This window comes from Halictus rubicundus, unplaced genomic scaffold, assembly GCF_050948215.1.
Source record: "Halictus rubicundus isolate RS-2024b unplaced genomic scaffold, iyHalRubi1_principal scaffold0047, whole genome shotgun sequence".
Classification (NCBI taxonomy): Eukaryota; Metazoa; Arthropoda; class Insecta; order Hymenoptera; family Halictidae; genus Halictus; species Halictus rubicundus.
In genome coordinates this window covers 600,471-608,799 of record NW_027488588.1, presented here as the reverse complement: position 1 = coordinate 608,799, position 8,329 = coordinate 600,471, and positions in this window count along the sequence as shown.

The window sequence follows — 8,329 nt, the reverse complement described above, 5'->3', positions numbered from 1 at the left end:
ATGATCATAAAAAACCTGATGACGAAGAGAGAAATAATTAACGCGTTTGCTACTAGCGTTTGTTACTAGCGGTTGTTTTGGCAACAAGCTTCATCATATGATATTCTTCAAAACGTCCTCTTTTAAAATGTGGTATCATATACGATCGGTAAAATATCGACGGAAATAGAAATAATTACAGTATAACCTCGCCTGTTGCAACCTCATTTATTGCAAGAACTCCTCGTCCGTTCCACGTTCAGTGTCCCCAGATGAGGAGGGAGAGCACGAATTGAGGGGACAAAGTTACCCTCTGTTTGGAGAAGACTTGTAGGAGAGGAAATTCGAGCGGCAACAAGTATTGATCTGGCGACTATGTCCGTTGTCAGGGACGCCATTACGAGTTGCTGGGTCTTGTTGCGCACCCTTGATTTCGCGTTCTAGCGGGAAAACGATACTTCACGTCGCTAGACCTTAAGGATGGGTTTTTTCACATTACGATGCACGACGAGTCGATTAAGTATACTTCGTTCGTAACCCCTCTGGGCCAATTTGAATATCTTAAAATGCCATTTGGCCTAAAGGGAGCGCCGCTCAAATTTCAAAGATTCGTTACCACGATATCTAAAGATTTGATCAATTCAGGGGATGTATCTGTCTATCTAGACGATTTTTTAATCGCAACCACCACAATCGAACATCACTTCCGGGTACTTAAGAGGGTGTTCACATTGTTGGTAGAAAATAAGCTAGAATTACGACTAGATAAATGCAAGTTCCTGCAAACGAAACTAGATTATCTCGGGTATACGACTTCGAACGAAGGTATTAGCCCAACAGAGCGCGGTATAGAGGCGATTGAAATGCACGCGTACGAAACACTCAAAGCAGCTCTGGTGGACGCGCCTATTTTGAGTATTTACGCACCGCAGGATGAAACGGAACTGCATTGCGACGCGAGCGCAGTTGGGTTCGGTGCCATTTTGATGCAACGGAAGGCAGATCATAAATTCCATCCGGTTTTCTATTTTTCCAAAAGAACTACACCGACTGAGTCAAAGTATCACTCATTCGAACTAGAAACACTAGCTATTGTTTACGCCTTACGCCGGTTCCGGGGTTACCTTACGGGTATCGCATTTAAGATTATTACGGACTGCCAAGCATTGAGCATGACGCTCAACAAAAAGGACACGAATCCGCGGATTTCAAGGTGGGCTCTCGAAATGCAGTCCTACGACTATACGCTCGAACACAGAATTGGCGCGCGAATGGCCCATGTCGACGCACTAAGCAGACAGATACTTGTGGTCGAAGATAACTCATTTGACAAAAATCTAGCATTATGTCAGGACGGGGACGAAGTCATTGTAAATTTAAGAAATTCTTTAGAAAAATCAGAACATAAACATTATGAACTACGGGACGGACTAGTTTACCGCAAATATCATGAACAACTCTTATTCTATGTGCCTTCCTCCATGGAATCTAGCGTCATGCATCGATATCATAACGAATTTGGTCACGTGGGAGTGGATAAGACGCTCCAAAATATTATGAGCAGTTACTGGTTTCCGGATATGAAAAATAAGATTAATAATCATATAAAAACCTGTTTAAAATGTATAGCGTTTTCGCCGGATTCCGGTAAGCCTGAGGGTACCGTACACTGCATCCCAAAAGGAGACAAACCGTTTACAACGTTACACGTTGACCATTTAGGCCCATTGTCGAAAGCGGGCAACGCGAGAAAACGTTTTATTTTCGCCGTCATAGACGGATTTACGAAATTTGTAAAATTGTACGCGACGAAAACAACGAATTCGACCGAAGTCATTAATTGTTTAAAATCATATTTCGTTACGTTCAGTAGACCAATACAGATTGTGTCAGATCGGGGAAGCAGCTTTACGTCTCGCGATTTCCAAGATTTCATGAACGAATATGGCATTCAGCACATCAAAGTCGCGACTGCGTCTCCGCAGGCCAATGGCCAAGTCGAACGCGTAAATCGTTCGATTATCCCGATGATAGCTAAACTAAGCGATGAACGAAAAGTTCAATGGATTAGTGTCCTGAACGAGGTAGAATTTGTATGTAACAACACTATAAATAAATCCACAGGAGAATGTTCGAGCGTGATCCTGTACGGCGTAAAGCAACGCGGAAAGGAGAGTGATAGTTTACGCGACTTTTTGGAATCGGCCGGGGTCATAAATAAAAAACGGGAATTAGACAAATTGAGACAGGAGGTCAGCAAAAAGATTGAAATGGCGCAAACAAAAAACCGCGATTATTATGATAAAAAACACCGAACACCGACAAAATACGCGGAAGGCGACAAGGTCATGATCCGAAATTTCGACAACACCCCCGGTGCGTGCGCGAAACTAACGCCTCGGTATAAAGGACCATACGTGGTGTCCAAGGTTTTAAGGAACGACCGGTACGTCATTCAAGATATCGACCGACACCAAAATTCGCAGATTCCGTATCGAGGAACCTGGGAAGCCGCGAATTTGCGACGATGGCTTCCCGCTTAAACAGTTATCTGTATGCGTTAGATTTAAGTTACAATTGCGTTATAGATTACCGGCGATGAGTGTGTATGTGTGAGTAGAGTGTGCTCGGTTAATCGGTCTGTATGCGTTAGATTTAAGTCACAATTGCGTCATAGATTACAGGCGATGAGTGTGTATATGTGAGTAGAGTTTGGTAGGTTAATCGGGACGATTAACTGTCAGGTTGGCCGAACTGTAAGAGCGCGCGAGCGCACGATTTGCCACAAGGGGTAGCAGGGCAGCGACGACGTCGATGGAATTCGACGATCGCGACGCAATCTGACAATCAGCGGCCATGGTCCGCGGCGCAGTTCGCCTAGACAATTAACGGCGTTGCCATGTACGGGCGTGAAAAAATAAAGTTTCGTTAAGTTTCGTTGAAATAAAGTTTCGCGATTACATAGGTGACGTTGAAAGATTCGAGTTCAGCTCTGGGAAATTCGTTATACATAGCCCACTAACAGGTTTAAATGAAAGGGTATCTGTCAGCATGAACAAATTATGGCGCGCTGGAGTAGAAATAATTTTAGTGAAAGGAGATCTATCTGAAATGATCTCTCATGAAATTGAACCCAGTAGTTTCTTTTCGGGATGTGAAATAAGGACCAACCCGGTGTTGATTTTCTTACTGGACGATGAAAGTAAGCTTCTCGAATTTAATGACTGGTTGTTGGCTGAACTCAATGAAGAAGAGAGAAGTCAAATGGAGGAGTCTATGTCGGATATAGTGATCCACCCTGATTGGGTTACAGGATCTATGGCCCTCATAGAAAATAAGTGTTATATGATTAACCTAAGTTGTAGAATTTACTTTTGCACTATAGAATAGGTTACATTTGTGTAACTAAAATACAAACTAAAATGATTGGAAAAGTAGTACTTTTCCTTTGTTTAATTTTTTCCGTTTTTTTTCCGTTGCCATAGTTTGCGCCAAGGTGGAAGCAGGAGACAACAAGTATGCGGGAGCGGATTGTCGTGCCTTCGAAGAAACCGGCACGGTGTTGCGTTGTGCCGGAGAGCAATTTGCCAATCGAGCGATAACCGAGAACACTCTATTACAGTATATAGACCATGTGCGACAGCAACTTAGTGGGGGGTCCACTTACACCAGCATTGGCCTTACGATGGGCCGTGACGCAAGGCTTATGGTTGGGGTCCAGAAAGATCCCTCTTTCGAAAAGCAGGAGAAATTCATACGAATGTACACGTCGCGCCGGTAACAAAGTAGTGATCCCGCTATCCAGAGTTTCGGCGAATTAGTTACAAAATCAGTTACGCGAAGGTTCGTGAGTGCCCCAGCGCCCAGCGGCTACAACTGGCGAGCACCCTCTAGAGCCCACGAGTCCGACTTGCGAGCGCCCCTTGAAAATCAGCGACCTCGATCTGCGAGCGCCCCTTTCGAAACACTTGTAAGCCCTCTAGCTTATGCGCTATACAAAATCCCTGCTTGTAAAGTAAAGTCAAACTTCGAATATCTGATTCAGCACCTAATTCTGAATAAATCGATAATTTTGTTGTTTTTGTAAAATTACGGGTACAACTTATTTAACAAATCCTCAATTTCCCGAACCAAAGCCGGTGAACGCAGGTAGGTTCAAAACTGCGCCTTATCCCCGGAAAACTATAAACAGCCCCATCTGGGACGTAACAAATTTGGTGACAGCGGTGGGATAGAGCGCAGAATTGAGGCTTGGAAAAATAGTTCCTTTAAATTGAAACAAAATGGCAAGCCCGAATAGTAACGGTGCGGAAACTAAAGGTCCTGAATCAAAGTTATTAAAAATGGCCGTAGAACAAATCAAAAGGTCCCAAGAGAGTAACGACTTCATATCCGATCTTGGCACTAAATTCAGAGAATTGAACCAACAAATAGCGCATATGCAAGACGCACTACATTCAATAATTAACCGACCGCAACCGACCGCAACCGACACCGACGAAACCCGAACAAATGACTCCCGGAAACCCGACTCGCATACCGACAGACTCACTAGAGAACCCCATACAAATCAAAGACGCATTAGAGACAGTACCCGTGTTCGATGGTTATAAACCTTCCGTATTTCAATTTTTAAAAGCATGCGAAAGAGCTAAAGCCATGCTTCCACCAAATAAAGAATCATACTTGGTTAAATTACTAACAAATAAACTTAGAGGACATGCATTTATAGCCATCGAAGACGCAAACGTAGACACCACAGAGGAATTCGGCACAAAATTAAAACTCATGTTCGGACCACAAAAAACGGTCAACCAATATAAGAGCGAATTAGGGAATATATTCAAAAACCCCCACGAAAATATCTTGGATTATATAAGTCGCGTAAAGGATCTGCCACACGCAATCATGGATGGAGAGCGAGACACACACGGTGAACTCTCGGAAACACTGCAACGCAGCATACACTTTTACGTCACAGAGGCTTTTCTAAAAGGTCTACCGTCGGAAGTCCACATACGATTGCAATTGGAAGGCTTCACCAGTCTAGAAGAGGGATACGCCAATGCAATCAAGATCACGAAGCAAATTCAGCAAGAAGAAAAACGAGTCAGGACATTCCACAGAGGAGCGGCTCTGCCACAGCAGAGATATCAATATCGATTTCCTCCAACAGATATCAAGGCTCCCCGAGACAAGATAACTACACCGGATTACGCTGGCGTTCCGATCCTTCTTCGTACCGCAACAATTCCTACAATAATAACAATAATGGAAATTCAAACAGTCAATTGAGACCCAACAAACAAACAGGAACCGATAATCGGGCTAGAGAAGCCGACTCGCCTGTCACCTGCAATTATTGCAATAACACAATCAGAAAACCTTTGATTCAAGGCAAAGGTGGAATCAGGCGAGATAGTGCCCTACGCCCAACAGAAGGCGGGAAACGAGAGGTACTCCCCAGGGACAAGCGGCGCACCCAAGGGAGCAGATTTTACAGAGCGCCGATCAGTAAAGAAAATAAATCCTGCTCCACCCGCACCAACAGAAACCACATCGTCCAACCTACCCCAACCCGAAGGATCCTCGATAAATTCAAAATCTCCAGTGACTTTGTTGTCTCTGCCATCCTGAATACGCATGCCCTTCTCCTCTGTCGTGAGAGTCAGAGATGGAAAAGGACAATGACGAGAATCCCAATAATCAGATTCGTTCGATTCCAATCCCAGATCCAATAGCGCATTATCTGGATGAGGAAGCTCAGTTGCCTCCACTGCCTGGAGTGGAGTTCTTAGAGCAAGAATCCCATATGCGCATCACGGAAAATGACGAGCTTCTTTCTTTTCCTGAATCCCTGGGTTTTGCTGACGGACTTCCTGACAGTCCTTGCGTTTCGATGGAAAGCGACAAAGCTTTCCCGTAGTGACCATCAGAGCGAGCATCAGAGACTCAGGCGATCTTGCACACCCATCAACTTCAAAGGAAATCCCAACCCTCGAAATTGACCATTATAAAATTTTCCTTAGATCACCGAAGTACCAGAAGGGATTCACGATCCCAACCATAACTCATCTTATGACTCTAGGTATGGGTCATCCTCAAGAGATAGTTAGATCAGGTTGGAAACAAATTGCACCAACTAGTGAAAAATGGATCCAGGAAAGAGATTCATCCCTCTTAGAAGCCTTACTTCGATTCGCGCCTTCCGGAGTCAAAATTCTTGAGGTATTTGTCACCGGGGTAGTAATGGGCCAAGAATCAAGAGAGGCCAAATAACCATACCACCTGAAAGCGATAGACTAAATTTAATCAGAGAAAAGCATATGTCTGCCGCCGGTGGACATAAGGGCGTAACGAAGACCTACCACCGAATTCGGCAGTTACACTATTGGGAAGGAATGAAGAAGGATATCCAAAATTTTATCCGCACATGTAACGAATGTCAGCTAAGAAAATTGACAAGAATTAAGACTAAACAACCTATGGTGTTAACAGACACTCCAGGAGAAGCTTTCTATGAGCACCAGAAGAACAATGACATTACGAGCAAGGGGGTTGGCACGTTATGTGCCAAGAAAATACTGCCAGGACTTGGGCAAGATGCCGAGATTGTGGCCTAATGCTGGCAATAATCCGTCCGGCACACCAATGCAACCGATGCATCGAAGAACATCTCGAGATGTCGACAGATGAGTGGTGGTGTGGGGCGGCGGCACGGTGGCGCGTAGGTCGCGCGTTGTGCGCCTGCGCCAATTGTTATCGCGACTCGTTCTGGAGTGTCGCGAGCTCTCATTCTGAGTTTGTTTGATAAACCTCGTTATTTCGGTCGTTACCCGACGTGTTTATTACTCGTGAGGAGTGGGCCTCACGTGCTTAACCTATATCCTCCTTGCCGCGACCGCGTGGCGCGTCCATCTTGAACGCAGTCCGTCTGGACATTTATTTCGTGCGTTCTCGCCAGAGAACGCGTGGCCTCCGGCCACTGGTGACCCCAATCTCTCGTGTGTTACGAGATCTATGTTCCTAGTCCCCACGACCGTGGAGGACCGTCGGAACTCATCAGTGCGTACATCTGTACGCCTCCACCACTAAAATCCCCACAGTGGTTGGTTGAAGCTGGACAAGAGGTCATCACCCGTTGTCCTTAGAGCCGCGGTGGAAGGGTGGGACCTCTCGCTGGCGGCCGTGGTCGACAACATGGTCGGCAGCGAGAGGTTGCAGATGGCGGTGGCCTCCTTCTGCGAGTACGTGATGTCCCGGGAAAGGGACCCGGACTCGGCCAGGAGAGTTTGGGCGCGGGAACGACCCCCGCGCCGACGTGTGAACCCCCGCGAGGGGGCTGTCGAGGGAAGGGACGGCGCGGGGGTCTCCCCAGCGTCGACCGGTGCCCCCGGGAATGGTGGCGGAGTGGGGTCGGCGCGGGGAGGCACCCTGCGCCCTGATGTGCCCCCGCCAATGGGGATAGTGGATTTGGGGGCCCGGGGTGCAAGCTGACCCGGGGCCCCAGGGGGGAACATAGCTTCCCCCGTGATAGGACGACATCCCCCGGGTCAATTTCCCGGTATGGGGAGGGGTGTCCGTCCGTCCCTCCCCTAGGGGAAGCGGATTCGTGGGGGGTTTTGTGTAAGGAAGGGTCGGGGCGTGCCGGATCGCGCCTCCGACGGCTCTTCCTTCCGGTGTCGGCGTCTTCTTGCCTCGGCCGGGGTTGGTTCCTTCGGGATACCGGCCCTGAACGGGGCACGAAGACTCCGGGAGCTGTGGGTGGACCGAGCTGGGGCTCGGGAAGCACAATCCGAAGGCTCCAGGGATGGGGACACCGGGCAGGCCCCTCCGTGAAACCCGATGAATTTGCCCAAATAATAACGAAAAAGGCAGGACATATGGCCCTTGTGGCCGGGGAAGTAATACACATTATTAAATGTGTGCCAGTCGATGTAAAAATTCGACACACTGCAACCTGCTTCACTGAATTGCCAGTCCAGCATGTAAATAAGTCACAGTTTTTAACACCTATGACTCGCATCATCACCAATCATGGAACACATAGAGATTGTAATCAAATACTACCAGTAATGTATGAAATTGATCAAACTTGGCACAGAATTACACCAAAACCCGTAGAAATCACCTCAAGTATTACAGCCACTTAAAGAACCAATATGGCGCTACGTTAATCCATCAAATTTGGCTACCAGTGGAATCTACACTCAAAGCGATCTTAATAACTTAAAAGATGACATCATGTTCCCAGCCGAAAAATCAGCCGTATTGAATTCTGTGGCTCGAAGCATAACTGGTAAAACCTTACCAGACGGATCAATTTCCATAATGAACATAATAAATGAAG